An 8,941-nucleotide genomic window follows, 5' to 3' on the forward strand; every position below is an offset into this window, starting at 1 on the left:
GGTTTTCACCTCTTATCCCTTTAGCAAAGCAGTGATTATTTCCTCCTCGGCAGTTGGTAGTCTCTTCTTGGAAGGTTCAACATTTGGTGGTTGATCACCAGTTCTCCTTCTCTTCCTCAGATAATCCCCCAGTAGATTTGTGGTATGTTGGATTGTGTCTGTGATGTTTCCCTGCAGAAGTTTTGTGATTTCCCTGCAGTATCCACAACAGAGGTGGTATTCTCAACAAAGTTGCTTTTGTGGCAGTTTCTTCCTGTTGTAAACTTCTGTTCCCTAGACGGGTTGGTTGGTGAGATCTATCATTCATAGATTTGGTTGATTTCCTGATGCTTTTGATCCCCAGTAGAGTGGCTTGTGGCAGAATCTACTTGTGTGATTTATTTTCCCTCAGTGGGTTTATCCCCAATGGAGCGGCTGACAGTTTCCCCAGTAGAGTTGCTTGTGCGGCTAGATTCTACTTGTGTGTTCTGTTCTCTTCAGCAGTTCTTGCTTGTGCAGTGAACTCTTGTTTCCCAGTTGATACTGAGGATCCCCTGCGGAAATCTCGGGATTTCTCCATTTCCCCAACAGATTTGCTTTTGTGGCAGTATCTGCCTGTTGTGAACTTCTGTTCCCCAATTGGGTTGATTGATGATCCATCACTCAGAGATTTTGTGATTTCTTTGATATCTCTGATCTTTTGTTGCTTTTTCAGCAGATCTTTGCTTTTTAGCAGTCAGATCTCCGGCAGATTGGATTTCTTTGGATTTTTTCTCTGGAAGTGTAGTACCGGGCGTTTGATTCCTGGGCCTGTTTGTGTTAGATATGTCTGTTTTGTCAGCATTCATCAAACATAAATCACGCATATTCATGCATACTTTCAACATTCAGATATTCATGATTGCATTTTTTTGCCATATGTCTTTTGTTTGTTGTCTCCTGCTAAGGGTGATATAGATCTCTCCATTAGATCTTCCCAAGCAGATGTCGGGTGTCTAATCTCTCAATATAGAGTCAGCCCCATAAGCAGAAAGTGTCTGTCTTTCCTTCTGCAATTCCCCACTGAGATATATCCTCGTGGATGACGGTTTTTTCTGTTTCCTCCCAACACATATATTGGGATGGATCCTCTTATTGAGTTATATCCTCATTAGGACGAGTCTTGATCCAGTTTGCCTTCTTGGTTTGATCCTGAATTGGCATTTTTCAACTGTCTCTTGTGCTTCCCTGTGGAATAAATGAATAAATTGCCCAGTAACCGGCAATAATTCTTTTTATCCCCAGCGGAGTTTAGGCCTTTACCCAGTAACCGGTACTTGTAAGTCCTATATCCCCTTTTCCCTCTTGGCGGAATTTGTGGTTATATACCTTTTATTCCTCAGGAGAGTTGTTGGTTTTCTACCCAATACCCGGTAGTTGTAAATCCTGTATACCTTTTTTCCCTTTTGTGGAATAGGTGTTTGTGAACATCTTTGTTCCTCAGCAACAGTCGATGGTTTTCTACCCAGTATTCGGTAGTCGTAAAATCCTATTTTTCTTGCTCCTCAGTAGTTGGTGGTTTGTTATAAACCCTATTTTGTTTCTCCGTGCGGATTTGTGATTCTTTCATTCCCCATGCAGAGAGTTGTTGGTTTTCTACCATGTATTCGGTAGTCATAAATCCTACTTTTATCCCCTAGCAGAGGTAACCTTTGTGGTTCATTCTGGTTGATGGTGGATTTTGTGGTCTTCTACCCAGTTTTTGGTAGTTGTAAATCCTATGTTGTTGTTGCATCCCTAGCGGAGTCTGTGCTTTCATTATGGATAATTGTCGTATGCTAGCAATTTTATCCTCAGCCAGAGTTTTTGGTTTTCTACCCCGTATTCGGTAGTTGTAAATCCTAATTTCTCCCTTTGCAGAGTTAACCTTGTTGTTCATCCTAACCGATGATGGTTACTCTTTGTGGTTATCTTCATCCAGTATTCGATGTTGATATTCCCTCTTTCTTCTGGGTAATTGCCGTATGCTAGCAATTGTATCCCCAACAAGTTTTTGTGGATAATTGCCGGATGCTAGCAATTTTATCCTCAGCGGGTCCTTTCACCGTATGCCAGTGATTTGTTCCCCGGATCATTGATGTTTATCAATGCATCTCCGTGAGTTTCTCTTTCATTTACCCTTTTGCTCGGTAATGATTGTTGCTCCCTTTGATCGGTCATCTTTATATACCTAGTTTTGGTATCCCGATGTCTTTCTTTTCGGTTGATTTATCCTTTATTAACCCAGTAACCGGTTGTGGATAATCTTCCATGCGAGTATGTTATCCACGTTCTGACGGTAATGGATAATATATCTCATGCACTCTTCAGTTGAAGCCTGTTGTGTTTCCCCAGTCGAGTAAGATTCGTATTCCTTTGTGGAATCGAATATTTGTTGTTCTCCTGAATAATTGTCGGATGCTTGCAATTTATCCCCTGTGAGTTATCTTTCGTTTACCCTGTTGTTGTTGGTATCGATTGTCTCTCTTTTCGGTTGGCCACCTATTATATACCCAGTAACCGGTATCCCTGGTGTCCCTTCCATGCGAGTATACTATCTACGTTCCGACGGTAATAGATAATATATCTCATGTGAGTATACTATCCACGTTTGGACGGTAATGGATATTATATCTCATGCGCTCTTTGGTTTTTTTTCCCAGCTGAGTAAGATTCGTTTCCCGTTGCGGAGTCGAATGTCCATCCTGTAAAGTCGATTTGCTTTTTCAAGCCCTCCTTTCGGATGATGAGTGTTTTGGCATATATACCAATTCACGCTTTGGTCGGTCACCTATTATATACCCAGTAACCGGTATCCCTGGTGTTCCTTCCTTTCTGCTCCCTATTATGGCCTTGGTCCCTTGTGGAGTCAGATTTTCCTGAGTCGATGTACCTTTTTCAGGTCTTTCTCAGACGTTTGGTTGATTGATATCTCTCACCCTTATACCGGTCTTAGATATTCATTCTTCCTGAGCTTGTTGTTCTTTCACCCAGTAGCCGGTGTTTAGATCACATGTCTCTTTGAGTTTGTTACCCAATAACCGGTAACACCTCATCTTGCAGTTTTTCTCCAGGAGAGTCTTTTTGATAGACATTCCCCAGTGGAGTTTCCGTTGTGATTTTACCCTTTTGCTGTATTGGTGTTTTCCCCAATATATGCATGTTTTCCCCGGCAGGGAGATTTTGTGTGAATCTTTTTCCCCAGTCCAAGTCCGGATTTTCATCCGAAGTATCCTTCGTGGATAGTTTGAGTCAGCTTGAGTCTTTCCGATGGATGTATCTTCCTTTGGAACTCTTTTCTCCCCAGTGAAGTGTCTAGTCCAGTCGTGTCCTGTTCGCGCCGCGTCAGTTTCCCCTAATTCAGAGTCGTGTCCTGCTCACGCTTTCTTTTTATTTTTCTTATCCCCATGAGAGTCCTGTTAGAGTCTCTGTTCCTGGTGAGTGTATTACTTCGATGGATCGTCTTTTCTTTGTGGACCAGTATTCCCCACAGAGGTTGTTTCTTTTGCATACATACATTTGCATCATGAGGTCTCTTAGGGACCAAAATTTGTCTCATTACTGTTATTTAAGCCCATTCTACCACGTCGAGATGAAGATTTTAACCTTCACTCCTCCGGCTAGAATGACCTTAAATAGGGGCATCTATAAGACCCCAATTTTGTCCCTAAGATCCCTCATGGTATCATATCATTGCATTGCCTCAAGGATCATTGGACGCATTGTTTCCTTCCCTGTGGGTGGGTTATCTTTTTGAGAGTGGTTCTTGATCACCAAGCATGTTTGCATTTGTATATCATTGCTTTTCTTTTTATCACTAACCAAAAGTACAAAAATATGTCATCTAACCTTTGTCTTGCAGATGAAGCATTAACAAGTCAAGGCAATCAAAAGCATTAATTGAGCAATAGATGGTGGTCATTCTTGAGATTTGGACCCCACAATCATTCACAAGAGTTCATATGGGCTATGATGTCATTTTGAAGCAAAATCCCAAGTGGTAGAGGCTTGAATCTCATCAGAACATTCTCAGATCATCTGAAGACCTAGAAAGTCAACTGCAAAGTCAACTGTGGATTTGGAGGTGGGAAGTGATTAGAAATACTTCATTCATGTTCAAACAAGTCTCATTTGACATTTCAAACACTCACATTGGAGAATTTGAAGCCAGGTCAAGAATTTCCAAAAATAGCAAGTGACCTATAATTTGAACTTCCCAAAAATGGAAAGATTTTGGACCAACTTCAGCTCAATCTTACATCATCAAGAAAGCTTCAAATGAAATTTTGTTGAACATGAAAGTTGTATATATTTCTCTCCCATTTCCAAAAAGTCCAAGATCTTGAATTTCCCATGTGTGGTTAAGGAGATATGATCAAATCATGGCAAAGTATGCATGGGACTTCAAATGAGCATAACTTTTCAACCAAAGCTCCAAAATGAGTGGTTCTTTTTGCATTTTGTTCATCATAACATGCACTTTCTAAATGTACCATTACATGACATGAATTTCATTTGCATGGTCTTTGGCTTATTCATGAAGTTTTTGGAAGAAAATTGCATAACATCATTTTGGTGGATCATATGCATACAAAACCAATCCCAAAGCTTGCATGAACTGATTTTAAATGGATTTGGGCCAGAAATTGGTACTGTTCACGTGGCTACCACATGCATGAGGTGAAAAACCATTTTTGCACTTACACCTTCAAAGTTGCTAATCACCTTTGGCTTTGGCTTAAACATGATTTAAACATGATTAGTAGGAAGTATATAAGGATAACCTCAACTGTTTTCAGCATGAACATTGAATTTCAGATCTAGATCCAAAAATTCTCCAAACTTTTCTCTCAAATTTCTTTGCAAATTCTTCAAACAAAAGCACATTCTATTGGTTGATTCATGCTCCTGAGGTGTTTTTGAGGAAGTTTGAACGTGAAATCAAAGCAAACCGTGCCATATTTGCTCATACTCGAAGCTTGAAGCATCCATGGTGACTTCAAAATCTGTTGGATTCGTGTGCAATTGAACTTCAATCTCTCCTCCAATCATCTATACAAGCATCACAGAGAAGCTTTTGATCATTTCAAGTCTTGGATAGCACGAATTCCAGCTTCTGCACTTCAAGAGGTCACAATCCGAATCTCTTAATTTTAAAATCTATTGCTATGTTGTTGTAGATCTAAGCTTGCTGATGAATTTGAGCTTTGAATCGTGCGATTTGGTGCTGTTTTGAGCTAGATATGATTGATTGAAGTTTTGATGTTGAACTTTATTTTCTTCGATCCGTGCTTATCTTGATGTTTTTGCATGAAATGATTATGGATCTTTGATATGCATGTGATGAGGATTCGAATGCTGTGCCTAATTATGATTTCTGGACACATTTTTGAAAATCTGGAAAATCCAGATGAAGATCATCATGATCTTCATCTTCAACCTTTGAAGTTCATCATTTCCAGTTTTTGCTACGAACTGGCTTCGGATTAGCTACGAAAATTTGAATTAGCTACGAAATTTTTGGCGCGCTAGGGTTTAGGTACTAAACGACGTCGTTTTGATTGAGCGCTCAAATTCAAATGCGCACTGGCTTCGATTCCTGGCGAGTGAATATTTTCAAAATGCTTCATCATTTTCCATTTTCCCTCCTATTTTCACATACTAGGTCCATTTTCATTTTTAATTTTTTCCTTAACTTCAAAAAATCATATAAAATTGAAAACTCAACCAATTTGATCCCAATTTTTTGCTATGTTCTCCTCATGTTGTCTAGTTTTTTATGAGCATAAATTGGAAAGTTGTGCCTAGCTGAAAAGTTGATTTGTGCTAGGATGTTTGAGTACATATGCTTGTTTGACCTTGCCTTGCTTAATCCTTCATGAAATGCTCAAAAATGATCCAATGACTCTGAAATTTTGCATGATGAAACTAGACACATTGCTTGACATTTTGGTTTTGGTTTGGTATTTTTCCTGTGTTCCATTGCTGTTTTATGCTTGTGCTAACTTGGTGTGACAATTTGTGTCACACCTTTGCTTGTCCAACTTGTGCCATGTGATTCCCATGCTAAATGATCTTTGATTCTCCTGATTTTTTGTATGTGGATCATGTTAGATGTCTTGAATGCTCATGAATGTTTCCAGATTTATTTGAATCATTTCTGTTTTGATTTGAATTTTTCATTCATGATGATCACATATGAGCTTTAAAATTGCCTTGAACTTCACTTGATCATGAAATGCATTTGGTGATTGATTTTGATGTGAGACCTTTCGGAATATGTCAATATGTGTTTGAAGTTACTTTGTGTTAAATTTGAGCTTCTGTTTTGAATTTTTTCTCCATCTTTGACCCTAGGCTTTGACCTAGTGGTTTGTGGCTTACATTTGAGTTTTGATTTCAGGTTTAAGCATTCAAATGCCATAATGGATGATGCTTCATCATGTGATTGTTGATGTTTGCTTTTGATTACTAACATTTGTGTGTTTTGTAGGTTGTTGCTAACTCATTTGAGTTTGCCTTATGGCTTACACATTTTGTACATTGGGATTGTCTGTTGCTTATTGACTGTTGTATGTTTGTCTGAGCATTATAACGATTTGTTTAGTTGTTTCCACAGGTACCTAAGTTGCTTTAAGTTCATTTGAACTTTGCTTTTGCTTGGTTGCTTAACCACTTAGGTATAATCTCTAATCTTCATGTAGTCTGGAAGACCTACTGTTATTGGTAGGCACCTGTCTGAAGCCCTCATTAAGAGGCAATGTTTGTGATTGTTTAACTTTGTGCCAAGCAGGAAAAGTCCTCTTATGAGGCAATTGGCAGATAAAAGAGATGTGTAATCCATCTCCTGCTACTCAGTGTGTCATTCACTTTGCTCACACCATGTGTTGATGCATGGTGAATAATAACCCAAGATCTTATAGAGTCTATCATTTGTGGAGAAGAGTTCCAACTTTCTGAACTCCCACACTTTTCATTGTTTAAAGCTCTCCCTGACCAGGGATAAGAGCTATGAGGCACACCCCTCATCTCCATTTCATCTGCTTCACCCTAACTCTCAATGTTAGGGTTAAGAGCTCAAAATACCCCATTCCAGTTGGCTGTAAAGCCTAACCTGGCTTGAGCCTAATTGATTATATATAGTGTGTGCTAATTGACTTGTTTGTCTGCTTACTTGACTCATCTGTGCATATTTGCTTATGTGTGCCTTTGTGCATGTATCATCATTACTTGTATATCATTTCATGATCATTGTTCATATCTTTGTGACACTTTGTTTGTCCATTGAGGAGTCAATTGTAAGTCCAGTTATTGGCAGTTGTTTCCTATGATCTGGTGGGATTTGGAACTAAGACCATTCATTGGCATTCCTTTCCTTGGAGTCGAGTGTAAGACCATTTTTTGGCAACTTGTTTCCTCTTGCTTATTGCATTTGTTGTTTGTTTCTTGTGAGGAGTCAATTGTAAGTCCAGTTATTGGCATTTGTTTCTTATGATCATTCTTTGTGAGACTAGTATAAGTCCATTGATTGGCATCTGGTATCCATGTTTCTCTTTATTTTAGGAGATTGGTGTAAGTCCATTGATTGGCATCTGGTATCCATGTTTCTCTTTATTTTAGGAGATTGGTGTAAGTCCATTGATTGGCATCTGATATCCATTTTTGTTTTAGGAGATTGGTGTAAGTCCATTGATTGGCATCTGGTATCCATTTTTGTTTTAGGAGATTGGTGTAAGTCCATTGATTGGCATCTGGTATCCATGTTTCTCTTTATTTTAGGAGATTGGTGTAAATCCATTGATTGGCATCTGGTATCCATTTTTGTTTTAGGAGATTGGTGTAAGTCCATTGATTGGCATATGGTATCCATTTTTGTTTTAGGAGATTGGTGTAAGTCCATTGATTGGCATCTGGTATCCATTTTTGTTTTGTGAGATTGGTGTAAGTCCATTGATTGGCATCCGGTATCCATTTACTTTATCCATCTGTTATTTGCATTGTTGCATTATTCCAAAGGAATCACTTGAATCATCTACATATGATCTCAAGAGGTGAACATCTAAGAAGTTTTACTTCCTCACCCTCCCACCTTTTGTTTCTTTAAACCTCCATTTGCATGTTAACTTGAAACTGGAAAACTATTGTGCAAACATTTTCATTTCTTTTCAAATTAGAAACCTAGGCCTTAAGCCTCTGATTTTTCAAACTTCATTTTCATAATACTTTCTTTTGAATTGAATTCTAATCATATCTTGACCACTTTTGTGAATAATCCTAATTGGTTAATTTCACTCATTCAATTGTTTTGTGGCTTTGTCCATTCTTGATAAGTTTTCATACATTAGCCATAGGTTTGATTTATCCTAGTAGGTTAATGTTAATCTCACCTTTTGTCCTTAGTGATTGAATTGTAAGACTTTCTTGCTTATTATAGGGTTAACCCCTCACTAGCAAGTTGAAGCTTTTCTCACATGGTGGACTTGTTGTTTGTATAAGGTTGAGTTTTCTCCCATGGATAACGAAAGACCTTAGGGCTTTTGTTTTAAAATCAACCCACTCATATTTTGGAAATCTTTTAGCCGAACTACGGCGTTTTGATCCTTACCTTCCATGGAAAGGTACGTAGGCAACGGATTCATCCGTTCAAACACAAAAAATAATAACTTGTATATTCTTTTCTCATCCCTTCAATCATTTTTGCACAATAAATATTTCATAAACAAATAACATTTCGTACAACAAGTTGTGAAAAGGGCTCCCTAGGAGTACCTAGGACGTTTTGGGTGCCAAACACCTTCCCATTGCGTAATTAACCCCTTACCCAGATCTCTGATCTTTTCATTAGTTTTCTATGTGTAAAACTCCTTAGGCTTTTGTTCGCTTTTTAGCCATTCCTTTGGATAAATAAAAGTGCGGAGGCGACTCGATTCTTTGTATGCTTTGC

The sequence above is a fragment of the Lathyrus oleraceus genome, chromosome 6 (assembly GCF_024323335.1).
Source record: "Lathyrus oleraceus cultivar Zhongwan6 chromosome 6, CAAS_Psat_ZW6_1.0, whole genome shotgun sequence".
Taxonomy (NCBI): Eukaryota; Viridiplantae; Streptophyta; class Magnoliopsida; order Fabales; family Fabaceae; genus Lathyrus; species Lathyrus oleraceus.